Source organism: Mesoplodon densirostris, chromosome 6, assembly GCF_025265405.1.
Source record: "Mesoplodon densirostris isolate mMesDen1 chromosome 6, mMesDen1 primary haplotype, whole genome shotgun sequence".
Taxonomy (NCBI): Eukaryota; Metazoa; Chordata; class Mammalia; order Artiodactyla; family Ziphiidae; genus Mesoplodon; species Mesoplodon densirostris.
This window is the reverse complement of record NC_082666.1, coordinates 68,033,883-68,051,064: the sequence shown is the minus strand read 5'-3', so window position 1 is coordinate 68,051,064 and position 17,182 is coordinate 68,033,883.

Genomic DNA, 17,182 nt, shown 5'->3' with positions numbered 1-17,182 from the left:
CTCTCAACCACTTGCGCCACCAGGGAGGCCCTTTATACATTTTAAATGGTGCCTTTAATAGTAAAGACAAAGCTGAATGGAGAGGAAAGTAATTGCCATTACTTATATTCCATTTAGTGTTTGTATCTTACACTAGAGAATTTTGAAATGAAGGAATATTTTAAAATACAGAACAAGATTAAGAAGTCACCAGAAAGCTAGTAATTAATCACCCAATAGAGGAGGAAGTTTACAGAGACCAGAAACTGATGGAATAGGCTCCCTTTAGCTGAATGGCAGAAGAATGGGGCAAGGATGGAAATGAACCACTGAGATTTCTTGGGAGGGATAACAAGATTCTTTAAAAGAGGAGAAGCTTGGTTTCAATATCTATCGAATGTCAATGTCATGGGACCTAACCTGGAGATGAAGTTAAATTTGAAACTACAGTTTTTTTTGTTTTTTTTTTTTGTGGTACGCGGGCCTCTCACCGTTATGGCCTCTCCCATTGCAGAGCACAGGCTCCGGACGCACAGGCTCAGTGGCCATGGCTCACGGGCCTAGCCACTCCACAGCATGTGGGATCCTCCCGGACTGGGGCACGAACCCGTGTCCCCTTCATCGGCAGGCGGACTCAACCACTGCGCCACCAGGGAAGCCCGACTACAGTTTTATTATTGGATTCCTGGCCAAAGTTGGTATTGTTTTAAGAGAATGAGAGAAAAGTAAAGCAGCATTTGTTTAATATTTCATTTGCACAAGGTTGACTCATCTTTCAAGACTAGGACGTGCTGCAGGATGTTAATGTCTTGCCTGCAGCTACTGTGGAGGGTGCTACATCTCCTTAATGAAAGAATGTGCTCCAAGAATCAATGGTTAGGGAGTTCCCTGGTGGAACAGTGGTTGGGAATCCACCTGCCAATGCAGGGGACACAGGTTCAAGCCCTGGTCCGGGAAGATCCCACGTGGCGCCGAGCAACTAAGCCCGTGAGCCATAACTACTGAGTTCGCGCACCTAGAACCCATGCTCCCCAACAGGAGAAGCCACCGCCATGAGAAGCCCACACACTGAAACGAAGAGTAGCCCCCGCTCTCTGCAACTAGAGAAACCCCATGCACAGCAACGAACACCCAACGCAGCCAAAAAATTAATTAATTAAAAAAAAAAGATTCAATGGTTAGAGAGAGAGGAAAAAAAACAAAGAACAAAACCACAAGGGTAAAGTAAAACCCAAAGCACAGCAGCTTCTCAACACTATTAAGATTTCTGTGTCCACCAACAAAGTTGTCTTCACAGTTTTAGCAAGAAAGCCATACAGAGTCATGAAGTTATTTGTAAAGGGTCTTTCAAAAAGGGTTTCAGAAAATGATTTGCAGAAACTAACTCAGAATCGAAACACCACAAATTGATTTCCATGTAATAGGGAGTATATCTCTTCACAGGCTGGGAATTATAAATGACCAGTGACAAACCAGTCCTTGTATCCTGGACCGAGAGCCCAGTTACCAGATTTCACCTTGCTTCCCAGGTGCAGCATAGCTGTGGATGTTTCCACAGGCATTTGAGAACAATTTTCAAGACCATGAACACAGCAAAGACATCAAGACGACTATTTTTTCAGCCACTTTTCAAACCTTTCTCCATCTTTGTCTTATACTTCTATATTTATCTTATACTTCATTATGCCACTTAATTTCTACTGGGTGTGTCCATACTTGGCAAATGTTCTTTTTCAGTTGTTTGACAGCAGATTCATGTCTGACTGGAGCCAAAAAATCTTATCATAAGGCTTTAAGCACTGTATGTACTCCATAAATATTTGGGAAAGTAAAGGAAGGGAAGGATGGAGCTAGGAAGAGAGAAAGAGGAAATGAATTGCTCAATAATTACTTATTTCATGTGAAACATCACTTTCTTTACAAAGTTTCCTGTAGTTCATTAAGTAGAATGATTTTGTCCTACCTCTGGTCTCACATTCTTTTCTTTTCTTATTTCCTATTTCTCTGTATTTTTTTGTGTGTATTCACACCCTATTAATCTCTGAACATCTCCACACTCTTATATATCACTATCAACAAGCACAGAAGCTGGACTATGAGCAGATCTCAAAAGATTTCTGCTGAATGACTTGATGGATGATAGATACCACTGTGGCTGGTCAGATGTCACTTTCAGAGTCCCTCTTATTGGGCCTTTGCTGAAAGGTACAGTGACAGAGAGTTTGGTAAGAGTTAGGCCTCACTAAAACACACAACAAAATGTCACAGACAAGAAATCATAATAGAATCTGAACAGGAGTGGATGGATTCATACTTCCACAGAGTTTTTTTTTTTTTTTTTCTTTTTGGCTGCATTGGGTCTTCGTTGCTGCATGCAGGCTCTCTCTAGTTGCGGAGAGCCGGGGCTACTCTTTGTTGCAGTGCGCGGGCTTCTCATTGCTGTGGCTTCTCTTGTTGTAGAGCATGGGCTCTAGGCGCGCGGGCTTCAGTAGTTGTGGTTCGTGGGCTTAGTTGCTCCGCGGCATGTGGGATCTTCCCGGACCAGGGCTCAAACCCGTGTCCCCTGCATTGGCAGGTGGATTCTTAACCACTGCACCACCAGGGAAGTCCCATAGAGTTCTTAATGAGAGTAATTACAAACTTTCATGGTTTCCTACAAGATGTCAAAATAACTGATCAGTTCAGTAGAAAAAAATCCTTCATACTGAACTTTGCATTTTTAACTGGGTACACTCTATTAGGTGGACAGAGCATTCACTTGTCTGTACATTTTTTTTCTTATATCATCACCTATATTATTCCAATGCATCCTGATTTTCAAATTCATTGACCACATCTCCAAAGTTACTAGTAACACTAAACAGGTCCAGCAGAAATTTAAAGAGGCAAAACAAAAACTATTATTTCCCACATGTATTATTACTTTAGTCTATTCAATTCCATGCTTGTTTTATAAATGTAGAAACACCATTCTTGGTTAGTTATTATCTGGTATTAATTCTTGAAGGTTGCATTTTGTCTCCTTACCACCAAAACCCATCTTTCTAATACAAACTTCGCTATTTTTCTTTGGACTAGTACACTAATACTTTTTTTGTATATTCTTCTGCTCCTAATCTTTTTCTTATTGGCCCCAATCAATTCTCCACTGTGCTGCCCAATTAACTTTAATAAAGCACACGTTTGGTTATGTAACTTCCATGCTCAAAAATAAGTAAATAAAAAGCCCTCAGTGGTTCATGATTATTGACCAAACTAAGTACACACGTTCTACCGCATTCAAAGGCCACCACAAATGGAATGCTGCCTGAATCCATTTTTCCACTCTAAACTTCTACCTCTTTATGACCAATACCCTAAACTCCACAACTGTCTGAATAAAAACGTGCATTTTTCTTAGCCAGAAAGTTTCCTATGATCAACTACACGTTGAACTCCCATCCAGCCTTTAAGAATCATTTCATCAAAGAGTTGGGCTTTTTTTTTTTTTTTCCTGATTCTTCTACCCAGACACAATTACTGCTTCATTTAAAACATCTGATTCTTCAGGCTTCCCTAGGCCATTTTTTCTCTGTTGCATTATTTCACTATACTGTATTCTAAACTCACATGGTAATAAACTTGTGGCTTTATTTATTAAAAAAAAACCAAAAACTAATTCTTCGAATCTCTCTACTGCTAGATAAACAGTCTACTGAAGTAGGATAAAAGATCACAGAAAGCACTCATGCCCAAGATGTGTTCCATAGCTCATTTTATTGGTATCATCCATTGATTGGAATGGTAACATATTATAAATATGAGAATGCACTGGATGGAATCAGTGGGAAATTATGCAAACTTATGTCTAATCACACCTTGAAAGTTCTTTTGCCAGGTGTCTATGTTTAAGAAGAGAACAAAGAAATTCCAAAAATTCTGAGTTAAGACCAATATGAAGAGAAAAAAAACAATGGAAACTTTTAACTCTCTTTCTCTTTCTCTTTCTTTCCTTCCTTCCCTTCATCCCTTCCTTCCTCCCTCCTTTCTTTTTCCCTCTCTCCCTTTGTTTCTTTCTTTCTTTCACTCAACTTTGCTCATTATCCATGCCAGGAGATGAACCAAACTGGGACTATTAACAATCTTTGACCTCAAGAAGCACAAAAGCAAATCAAGTCAGGCAGGAGTTTTTCTCTGCCTTCCCCTCGACAAAGAAACAAGTGTCAGACATCTAGAAGCAGTCCTGAAATGGACACTTGGCACCCATGCTTTCTCCATCACAAGAACCTCCTGCCTGGTGAGTTTCAGGCTCTAGGAAATATCCTACCTTGTACCAAGTGGAGGTAAGAAGGAGCACAGCCCCTGCATTATTTTTCCTTTTTATTCCTGCACTGCCCCAGAGAAGGCTGTGTTCCCAGACTGTGGATGTCAGAACTGCTCAGTTTGGTCAGTTAGGCTGGGGAAAGAAGAGAGGGCTATTAGAGCAAATGCCGAAAGCTATATTTCATCCATGATTCAATCCTTTCCGTGCCATCCATAACACACCTGCCTTTTATCAAAGTCATGTTTATACTTGGTTTTCTCATTCCTTCCCTGTGCCTCTGCTTGGTATGTTTCCAGATGGCAAGACTGTAAAATCTTCAAGAGAAAGTTGGGCCTTAATCTTCTGTGCATCCCTTGTATACCTGCAGCATGTCTTGTACAAAGAGTTCAAGATACAACACTGTTGAACTGAATTTTTCTGAAGTCTAGTGTTTTCTTTGAAATGAATGTGAGCCCTACTGGGCATAAGCATATCCCAGTTACCCCAGTTTAATATATTCTATTGTATTGTCCCCAGAGAGTATACTTGCATTTATAAGATCACAAGTCTAAATGTTGGGAGTGTCAAACCCCTAGAATGGTGGGTCCCACCCCTGGCTGCACATTCAAATCACCTGGAACACTTTTTTTTTTTTTTTTTTTGTGGTAAGCGGGCCTCTCACCGCTGTGGCCTCTCCCGTCCCGGAGCACAGGCTCTGGACGCGCAGGCTCAGCGGCCATGGCTCACGGGCCCAGCCGCTCCGTGGCATGTGGGATCTTCCCGGACTGGGGCACAAACCCGTGTCCCCTGCATCGGCAGGCGGACTCTCAACCACTGCGCCACCAGGGAAGCCCACCTGGAACACTTTTAAACTATATGCCCAGAGTGCACTCATATAAGCTGAATTGGATTCTTTGGGAATGGGGCACTGGAATAATTTTTTAAAAAGCTACACAAGTGACTCAAATGTTAACCAAGGTGGAGTAACCTTGCTTTACAGCTCTAGGAAGCATAATTTGAAAACACACTAGACTAGATTAGTTTTTCTAAAGTACTTCCCAGCTCCAGGATTCTTTGTGAAAGCACTTTTATAAGTGAAAAAGAAATGGCCCCTTAATTGGATTCCATTTTTAAGTAGTAGCTACAAATGAAACACAGCCCAAATTTTGGATACTGGTGGGGTGTTTTTAGCATTTCTTTTTACTTAGTTTTCATGTATGCCCATTCATCCCATGGCTCATTCATTCAGGCCTCCACTGTGTGTAAGGTATGTCAACTATGCACTATTAAGTCATTCTAAGAATGTGTTCTGTGAGCAAGGCACACAGAGTAAGGAAAACCCTTTCATCCGAATACAATGCAAACATACCCTAATGATTTTCATTCCCTGCAGTCCAATTAAAAGAGGAAGCAATGACATCAAAGTAGCCTAAATTCCAGCCACCACCCCCCCCAAATAAATCTGTGATTAAAACAAAGAAAGGATCAGAAATACTGAAACCTTCCCCCACCCCTTGGAAACAATCTGGAATTAAGTTTTGATGCTCATGTGTTATTTTTGAGTTAAATCAGGAACAACAAAACTACTACTTTGCGAGAGAAAGATGTTGATCACAAATTTTTGCTTAAGGAATTCATTTTCTTGAGAGGAGAGTATTCTTGGTAAATACTAATAATAGAAAATGATCAACTGTGCAAACTACGCCACTACAGCAGACTTCCTTTATTTCACCAAGAGTTCTTAGCACAGTATCCAACAAATTCAAGGAACACTATCCACACCATATGAGTTAACTATTAACATTTATGTGGCACTTTGCAGTTTACAGAGAATTTTAAAACAACTGTCTCTTTAAGGCTAATAATAATTTTGTGGATAGTAAAATACCCATGCTCTGAATCAGAACCTCTGGGCTAGTTTCTGGGAGTCAGAATTTGGGGCAAGTTTTTGGGGCATTCTGAAAACCACCATGATAACTAAATTCAAACCCACTGATTTGTTGTATTGTTCCTAGGAAAATAACCCAGTACAGCTGAGCAGATTTTGGCATTTCCTAAAAGGCTAGTTGCCTTTTTCTAGGATTTGCCTTTTTCTTTCTTCCATACTTTTTAAAAGGAAAAAAAAAATTTCAGGTGGCACTATTTTACCTAAATCTAGAAGCTTTTTAATTCTGCTATGCACAGCTGGCTTTTTCTAACAGTTGTCCTTGTTCTCAAGGAAGCTCCTAGCTTCTGGCACTGGGTGGGGGTGGGGGCGGGGGTGGGGGGTGGTGTGTGTGTGTGTGTGTGTATACCAGGCATTGTAGTAGAAACCCAGCAGCCTGCTGGGGCATTTCAGTGGGCTTCAGCCTTCTATATGGGAACCCACTAGTTCTAGCCCTCATACTCAGGGAGAGAATCGGCCGTGAACTATTTGTGTTGGTGTGTGTCGTTTGCCATCAGTTTTAAAAAAGCCTTAAAAGTAAAAGATGCTCTCAGCTAGCTATCTCCCTCCACTCTACCCTTAAATTATAATAGAACAGCATAATAGCTACCTTGGAAATACGATCTCATATATAACTTGGAGGAAACAAGAGTCAAAGAGACCCATCAATGAAATCTTCTTTAGAATAAAACTATGCATTTCAAAGGGAGGAGACAAGGTTATGTTTATCTTTTAATTACTCCTAATCTACGCAGAGACTGGAGAGAAGAGAATTTTGATTTTAAGTCTGGAATGAAATATACTTACCTGGAAATGAAGATGAAAGGGAAAAAAACCCCTCAAAAATTAAGAGAAAGTGTGTGTCAACCACCCATATCTTGTCGATTCTCAAACTTTCCAGATTCTTTTGGTTCACCACCCCAACCTTAGTAATACCCTCTTGTTTAACAAGCCTCCAGTTATTCTGGTTACAGTTTCTGGGAAATTTGTCTGTCAAAAGAAGAGAGGTTCCAAAGAATTTGGTATTTTTCCTCTTGGGCAACTGAAAGTCGTAAGTGTTATTATGGCACCAACGTGATCTCTCTCTCTCTCTCTCTCTCTCTCTCTCTCTAGTTCAACACCCCATGATGTACCTGTCCTTTGGCCTTGAACATTATGGGGAGGACAGGGGAGTGGATATACTCATTACCTGACATAAATGACTACTCTAGCTCCCTTGGAACTTTACCCTCTGTCTAGATGGTACCTCATAGTGAAAAGGATATTGGGAAAAAGGGCCCCAGTTTGACATATCTTTGGTTGTCCAAAAGGGTAAGAGAGCTTTATGCTTTTTATTTCCTGGATGCTGAGAAGAAAATGCAGCCATCTTATCTGAGACCACCAGGTTCCCCTCCTTTCCATATATTTTGTCTTATACCCTTTAAACTCTCAAATCAGTACCCATGTTGCTAGGTTCATAATTAGAGAGTTGGCAATGCCTGCTCCCTTGCTTTCAATTCCATTTATACAAATGTTCCCATCACTCGTTTTAAAAGCCCTGGGCACATGTTCAAAACATACAACCCAAACAAATAAACTGCACAACCTAAGCCAAACCCACCAACAACTGGACACCCTTCCCATTTTGGAAGGCCACCCTGAAAAGTTACTTAATTGCAGCATATTCTGTGAATCAAAGTTCACAGAGCTGAAAATGAAAGTTTTATGTTAGCACCTTACCACCAAAGAAATGTAGGACATACAAATAAAGCCACAGAATCAGCTACTTAAGATTCACTGGAGTAAATTTCACCTTGAGTGACATCCTTAGAAAATAGCATTTTTAGGGAGGAGTAGAATTCCTATGGGGAATTTTAGCATAGGGTTAAACTCTGGCAGAATTTATTATTTGCAAGTGCTGAGAAAGAGTTTATATTTAGAACTAAGTTCTTGATCTTATCCAGTGATTGACTTTTTGATAGCAAAATTCCTGTCTGTCATTTACGCCTAAAGCTGACATGATCACAGCAGTGGAAGCTGCTATAAATGAGGCCATGATAAGAATGAAAACTATACCAATGGGAAGGACTCCAACATGTAGGAAAAAGATAAAACTTATGATATATTGTTTTTTACCTTGGCACAGTAAAAAAAAAAAAAAAAAAAAAAAAAAAAAATTAGGGGGAGGGGAATAGCTCAACAAAGCTCAAATTTTGGTGTGAAATTTCCCCAGCAGAGAATAGGCAGAACTGCCCAAATGCACTGTTTGGCTGTTTGGAGCAGTAAGGAAATGAGGATCTTTGGCTGTGATTCAGGCTGGCACCATGGTCCTGAGATGCCACAGGGAAGAAATGTGTCTGTCCTCTGCAAGAGGGCAACCTCTGGAAATGAGCAGTGGTGCAATCGATCAACAGCCAGGGCCGAGAGCCCTCGCTCTTCTGTTTCTCGGTCAGAGCAAACCACTTAAAAGTCAGCTCATAGCCCCCAATAAAAACCGAGAAGTTTATAACAAGTGGTACCACCTGTGCTTATGTCTCAGCTCAGCCAAAATAATTTCCTCTCCTGAGTCTTCTAACTGTGGTGAAGGGTGAGGCATGTGACGGTGAGGATGTGAAGAGGAGGAAGGTTCCAACATGGAGCCTGCGGAGTGAGTGGATTTTCATTGTCTGTGCAGAGATCAGCAAGTCTGTCTCCTTTACTCCGGAACAACTGTGTGTGATATGATCTCCCAACCCCTATCAAAAAAGGCTCTGTCTTCGGGAAAACAAAGACTTCTCTGCTCAGTGCTGTTCCTTCCCGTGACTGAGTTTTCTTTTTAACAATGTTACATTATTACAAACTTTGTAAAGCTTGGGGTATGGAGGTTGTATTAAAAACACAATAAAGAAGAGCAGCTGTTTATACAAGCTAGTTTTTTTTACCATAATTATACTTTTCTCTGTCTTCTTGATGAATCAGGACATTTTGAGCCAGGTATCTGCACAAAGCATGATAGAATGAGGATAAAATGGCACATCACTAGGATGTGACCTACATTTGTGTAAACCTTGTGGATACAAAGTGCTTCATCACTTACTTTAAAACAAAAAAACAAAAAACTCTGTAATTCTTTCTTTTTTATCTTTTCATGAAAACCATCCAGGGGCAGTCTAAATTTTTCAGAAAGAACAAATTTTTCAGTACAGGAGGGAGAATTTGCCAGTACGGCAAGGAGCCAGCCAAGTTGCTTTGGAGGAGTTGAACAAGTACATTTCAATAAGGACCCAAAGAATCCTTGGCAACCAATCAGAAGAACCAGTCATCGTTGCATTAAGGAACCCTCAAATATGAGGGCTGTCGGTGGAAAATAGAGTTACTCACCAACTGAAAATGTTTACTTGAAGTGAGAATTATTTTATGGAAACCACTGTGAGTTTTGGAATACTTACAATCTGTTCAGATTGGTGGCTGTGTACAATGTAACTGCCTCAATATGCCCTGAGACTTCTAATCTGTCTGCCTAATGGAGCAGGTGGCGAGATTCTCCACTGAGCTGACGGCACCTGGAGGGCAGGGACCGTGTCTTATTCATCTTGGATCTCATACAGTACCCAGCTCTTCAAAGGCAGTTGATAAATATTGAATGAAAGAATCTTTACATACATTGCCACATTCTCTCACCCGCTGGCATAAAATGCCACTACGTCTATCATCTCTATCTTATTGCCCTGCTTTATTTTTCCTCTGAGGTATTATTGCCAGCTGTCATGTGATATGTGGTTGTTTTTATTATCTGTGTATTATTTATTTTTCTCCACCAGAATCTAAGTTCCCTGAGGGTAGGGACTGAACAGATTTGATTTTCTTTATATCCCTACCCTAGTTCCTAGGATGGTGCCTGGCATATAACAGGTCAATTATAAATATGTGTTTGATTTTCAAATGAATGCCTGAGTGATAAACAGACGGTATTCTTTTTCTCTTTATTTTTTTTCTTTTCTCTTCATCCTCATCTATTCCATCTTAATAAGGCCTGAAAATTATACTATGAACTTAAATCAGTAGTAACAAAAGGAGGGTTCTTTTATATAGTGATTTATTCTAAAGAATGAAACAAGGAAACAAGGTCTTACTGGTGTTAGGCTTGTGGCTCTACAAACCTACAGAGAAATATGAGTGACAAGAAATAAAGAAGAGAGGGAGGCAAAAAACAAAATAGTCTCCTGGAGGCCATCAGTGGTGGACTCCGTATGAACTAACGGGCCACCACGTGTGAATAGTAAAACACATTTGTGCACCATTTTCTAGATTCTGTGTGTGCACTTAGTCATTAAAACAAAACACTGGGTTCTTTATCATACTGGGCAGGGTCTTCATGTCCTTCCAGGCTTAGAGGGACAAAACTACATCTTATCCAGATTTTGAGTTCTCTTAACATCTCACTTTTAAACCTACGGTACAATTTTAATAAGACAATGTAATACTTTTTCCCTTGGGCATTTCTGCATTGTCCCCACATGTGAATGAATAACAATTCACAAGCTATTAATAATGTTTCCATTTTACTACCTAATTCAATGGCTAATGGCTGATAAAACCAGTGACCAGATGGTCCAGTGACTTGTCCATGATTTACACGTGATTGGTGATCCTGCCAAATATAAAACCTTCAATTGCAAACTCCAGATATTATTTCTTTCTTTCGAGCCAATATAGAGCAGAAGTTCTTTGTTTCCTGTAGATGCTCACAATGTGTGATGACAGTTGAACAGACTTGTTTTTGCAATTTCCCAATTTTATTATTACCAAATGAACCTGGGATAAATAGGAAAGTGGCCTAGCTGCAGAGTCTGACTCTGGGAAAAACAGATGAGTAGCAAAGGTCTGTCATTGGCCTTCCCACTATGCTCCTTCTCTCCCGTGAGCATCTCATACTCTCTGCCTTAATCCCAATCCCCTCAGTACTTCTGACCAACCACGCACTAGGTTGCCTTGCTCTCCTAATGAATCTTATTTCTCCCCTAATTTCCAGAGTGGAAACTGCACCGGAGATGAAAGAACATAATCCCTAACTCTGTTAATAGCTCTGTATCATGGGGTGAGCTGTTAAAACCCCCAGAGTCCATGTTTCTTTATCTGTAAAACAGAGATAATGATATTTATTTCACAGAGTTATTGCACAGACTACTTAAAATTGTGTACTTGAAACTGCCATGTAGAGCCTGTCTCCTAGGAAATGCTTGGTAAATGTTTAGGTGACAATGTCTAGGTATTTGTTCTGACCTGAGATGGTGATTCTGAAGAAACTTTCAAAACAGAAAAGTGAAGGACATTTTTCTAGCAGATGATGAGGGCATTCCTTCAGTTGGAGCAAGAGCGGCATGGGGAGGAAGTAGAATATTTAGGGCCCTGAGGTACAGTTGTTCAGTGTCTAACCTGTACAACTGTACATGGGCACACTGAAGATAGAGACCCATTTATGAAACAGACATAAAAATGGAGAAAAGACCCTATTCAGGTTTGGGGGGATGAGTAAATGAAACAGTGGACTCCAATCACTAAGTGTATTAGAAGTAATTATGATAACATAATTGCTCACGTGTCTGGCTCTTTCTAGTTGATGGGAAAGCTCTCTGGAAGTTCTCGTATAATCACAATAAACTTAACTGAAGACTAGCAGAGTGACTTCAGAAACTATTTGCTTCCTTCATGACACAGTTCATATTATCTCTAAGATGTTATGATCTTTGACAACTCGTTTTTAAGCATAAGGTAAGCATTTTGATGTGTATTTTCAAAAGTATGTATCAGGGCCAGGGAGTCGATGGTTGTACAATAAGCAAATCTAGTTGTTTGGGTGCTCATGTATATTATTATGTTTAATAAGAGGCATTACTTATTTCCTTAGATAATGTTTAACATCAACAATGTATTTCATGGTTTCAGTGTGATTAGAAGAACAGGCTCCAGACTCACACAGAGTGGGCTGATATCCTGGCTCAGCCGCTTACTGAGTGACTTTGTACCTGTGTTTAACCTCTCTGAACCCCATGACTCACTTAATTTTTACAGTTGTGGTGAGATGTGGAAAGATGGATAAAAATCCAATTTTTTATGATGTGAACCACCAAATTAACCAATCCTAGTCCTATCCCTCAATTTCCTCTGAAATAATAATTGTCCTTATTAAGAACCATGTTTGTTGGGTTTTCTCTTACTTGCAGCTCAAAGCATCTTACCTGGTACATCTCTTTTCAATACTTTGGTAAGTGAGGATACTCATACGAGAATAGAGCACAGAATGGCCCTAATTTTGTATTTTACCACTTTTGCTCTGATGTTCTCTACCAGGTTAATCTAAACCAAGAGCATTTATGTGAATGAGTGAGTGAGTGTGTGTGTGTGTGCGCGTGCATGCACATGCATGTACCAGTTGTTATTTAAACAACTCATGAGACATAGCTGAAGAAAATTCACTGGGACTGGTTTTATTAACAATATACTCCAGGTGTATATTGGGGAATAGTCATCAAACCAAATGAACCGATGAAAAGCCTGTATTCTACTAAACATCAGTTTCCCTTCCTCTTTAAACTCTGGAAATAGACCAGAAACCTGGTTTTCTGTGGGAAAAATGTTATGAGTCCTGAAAACTCTTTATGCTTCTAAACCTCCTTTGTATGTTCATGTACTCTAATATTACAGGATAATCACTTTAGTGCAATATCCTCAGAAGAATTTGAAGCTTTGTCATTTTCTGGTTAAAGGTTTCATTATTTTCTCCTGGCAGAAAACTAGTCAGAAAGAATTCATTGGCTGTTTAATTCTAAGTTAATATACTTTGCCCATTCAAATCGGGGAAATTCACTTGCAAAAATAACTCAGCACATTTGGTGTTCTTTAAGGACTTCAGTAAAATTTTACTGAGTGACCTGGTACCCTCTACAAACAGGGACTAGTTTGAAATTTTTGAACAAAAAATGCAAGTATGTTTGCATACATCTTTAAAATTTACAAAGTTCAAGATCATGTCCTGATATGTGGCCAATGCAGATTGTGTTTTAAATGTGTCCTTTTAAATGTGTCCTTCTTGTCCCTTTCCTTACCATTCTGTTTCACTTATTAGGTAACTTGTATTAGCCAAATTGGAAGAAGAAACCTAATCTGGGCATTGTTCCAAAAAGTCAAACATGAATAACCCAGAGTAACTTCTATGTCAAATTAATAGTTAATTAGAACCTCATGTATAAATCTACCTGAGCAAGTAAACATCTCATTTTTAGCTGTTTTTAGAATTTTATGAGACACTGACACCCAGGGACTTTTACAAAGGTGGTGTATTTCTCCTATTGTAAAGAATTTCAGAGCAACAATAAATTAGCTTAGTAAATTAATGTCTAACTAGATTTACATATTTTAATGAGCAAGTAGTCTTTGGTTGTTTGGGTATTTTTGATGACTTTTTTCTGACAATAGGTCAAATTATAAAAATTTGCATCCGCTTACAAAATGATAGAAGTTTATCAGGAAAAAAATGCAAAAGAACTTTCAGATCTCAGTTATACCTGACATTTTTTTCTAGCAACATTTGCTAAGAATGATAACCCTCAGTGACATTTCACATTCATGAAGGAGACAGGCCCATAGACAAAGTTTCCAGGGGTCATCATTTTGTACTTTGCCCCTTTAACATTTAAACACTGCAAGCGTCTCCAACTTTTCTCAGATGATCCAGCTCTTAAAGATGAAGCCTATACAGGGCAGTGGATGGAAATAAAGGTGTCTACTGACATAACTCTGTGGAACTATTGCTCATGATCTACCTGAAATGGCATGGAAAGAGGGTCCAATCCTTCCTTGGCTGTTGATACTCATCATCTTAAGAAGTTGATGATACCCACCAGTATACAGGTTATGTGATGGGATCTGCAGATTGACCAGAGTTCCCTAATAATGAACACTTATTTAGTGCTTTATAGTCATTGGAAGTGGTATATATTAATCATACTTGGAGATGAGAGTCAGCTTACATTGCCAGATGTCACTCATTTGTCAGGAAGCCATCTGAAGGAACTTTGTGAAACAATGTGTCTCAGTGTTCCCAACAGCTGGATAATTTGTACAAGATTGGAAAGCAGTGGAGTTGGTCAACACTATACCCTTCTGTGCAGTTCTTCATTCCAGGCACAGACAATACTTGGAGGGAAATAAAATGACTGCTGTACCTATTGTGTTCTCAGCTGCCTCTCTAACTATGCAAACAAATTATTTTATTATTTTATTTTATTTTTTGCTTTATAACAAATTTAATCAGTTATACATATACGTATGTTCCCATATCCCCTCCCTCTTGCGTCTCCCTCCCACCCTCCCTATCCCACCCCTCCAGGCGGTCACAAAGCACCAAGCTGATCTCCCTGTGCTATGCGGCTGCTTCCCACTAGCTATCTACCTTACGTTTGGTAGTGTATATATGTCCATGCCGCTCTTTCACTTTGTCACAGCTTACCCTTCCCCCTCCCCATATCCTCAAGTCCATTCTCTAGTAGGTCTGTGCCTTTATTCCTGTCTTACCCCTATGTTCTTCATGACATTTTTTTTTCTTAAATTCCATATATATGTGTCAGCATACAGTATTTGTCTTTCTCTTTCTGACTTACTTCACTCTGTATGACAGACTCTAGGTCCATCCACCTCATTACAAATAGCTCAATTTCATTTCTTTTTATGGCTGAGTAATATTCCATTGTATATATGTGCCACGTCTTCTTTACCCATTCATCCGATGATGGACACTTAGGTTGTTTCCATCTCCGGGCTATTGTAAATAGGGCTGCTATGAACATTTTGGTACATGACTCTTTTTGAATTATGGTTTTCTCAGGGTATATGCCCAGTAGTGGGATTGCTGGGTCATATGGTAGTTCTATTTTTAGTTTTTTAAGGAACCTCCATACCGTTCTCCATAGTGGCTGTACCAATTCACATTCCCACCAGCAGTGCAAGAGTGTTCCCTTTTTTCCACACCCTCTCCAGCATTTATTGTTTCTAGATTTTTTGATGATGGCCATTCTGACTGGTGTGAGATGATATCTCATTGTAGTTTTGATTTGCATTTCTCTAATGATTAAAGATGTTGAGCATCCTTTCATGTGTTTGTTGGCAGTCTGTATATCTTCTGTGGAGAAATGTCTATTTAGGTCTTCTGCCCATTTTTGGATTGGGTTGTTTGTTTTTTTGTTATTGAGCTGCATGAGCTGCTTATAAATTTTGGAGATTAATCCTTTGTCAGTTGCTTCATTTGCAAATATTTTCTCCCATTCTGAGGGTTGTCTTTTGGTCTTGTTTATGGTTTCCTTTGCTGTTCTAACTATGCAAACAAATTAAAAGACACAGGACCAGTGTGTGGGAGCAGGGTAGGGGATGGTGGAGGACAAAAATGGAAGAAGAAAACTAAATAAAGAAAGTTTATAAATGCTTTAGAAGAGAAGTGATTTCAGTTACTACTAATTTAATTCTCTGAATCCTATAATCCCTTTTAGGGTACATAACACAAGATAGAGTGGCCACAGCTGTGCCGTTGGTAATTCTAGGTAGATGTCAATCCTACACCTCCTCCAGGTCACTGTTGGTTTTATTTCTATGTTTACCAGGTTCCTATGTCAATAGCGTTAACTTTTACTCTGTTTTTGGTGTGGAACAATTCCTCTTCCCTGAGCAAGGAATGGACTAGGAGGCCTAAGGTACATGCATTCAGACTTAATACAATGCAGCTTTGTGTATTCCAGAGACAGGCTTATATTCCCAAGGGTCTAAAAGCATGTGCTATCCTTTCTTGGATCCATCAAGAGCTCAGGTATAAAACATGTTAGCCATGCAGTGGGTGAATGGCAGGGATGGAGAATGCCCCTCAAACCTGTCCTGGATGTTTCTGTTTGCTTGGTTTCACAATAAATACAAGTGCTGAGTGTAGGGTGTGGAGTGAGTAGGGAACAAACGATTTAATTGGGTCCAGTAGGCTTGGCTCTGCATTCATTCATTCATCTGTTCATTCATTCCTTCCTTCATGCCTTTACTCAAATATCTACTTTAAGCTTATTATATAACTGGGACTCTGGAAAACATGAAGGGTGCAATGATGAGCAAAAACAGACACAATCAGGTCACTGGTCCATTATCATAGAGTTCAGTGGTGACCTACTGGCCAGTGAGAATCAGTCCTGATTATTATTTTCGTTTCGGATGTCCCTTTTATAATTAACATCCACCTCCCTATCCCAATTGTGGATTATAGATTTATTAACAGATTCTAAAATTTGGGAGGGGTAAGGATATTCCTGCTAACTTCTTTTAATTTGTCATGACAAACTTCCAGCCTTAGAGTTCATCAGACTTTGCTTCAACATTATTTGTAGAGACAGAAATGGACAGAGGCTTGACCAAATCTGGAGGCCAAGGCTCTGATCATCCCTTTTCTGAGACTGCTCCAAATACCCTTCCTACGTTTCTCGATCCAGGAAAATGTGTAATGAGAGAAGAGTGATCTTTCCAACTCACAGAGGAGGAGAAACCTATTGACAGAGAGTGAACCTTTTTGGTCTCACTGCTTAAGTAAGAGTTTTCAAAGCAAACACTTTCAATCCTCCACTTGTAACGCTGTTTACAGAGAAAACACACCCTGTATTGGCTGTGGGGTCTGGAATGTAGCCTTCCAAATAAAGGCAGGGGGGATTCCTGGGTGAAAAGAGGTCAAACTGGAGAAAAACTAAGACAGTCTTTTTTTTTTTTTTCCCCCAGCCATCCCCCTAAGCAACCTCACAGTATCTTCTGCCAGTAATCTACCTGGTGATATTTGATATAAGCTGGGATGGTAGCCACACTGATAATCACTAAATAAACAGCATATGAATGGCAACTGTTTGAGAGATAAGGCAGGATTTTAGATACTCAAGTTGCTTTTTCTGAGCCACGCTTCAACTCTAGGCCTGACTCATCCCCCATTCAGCATTATCTGTGGAAATCGCCAGCCACCTGCTTCT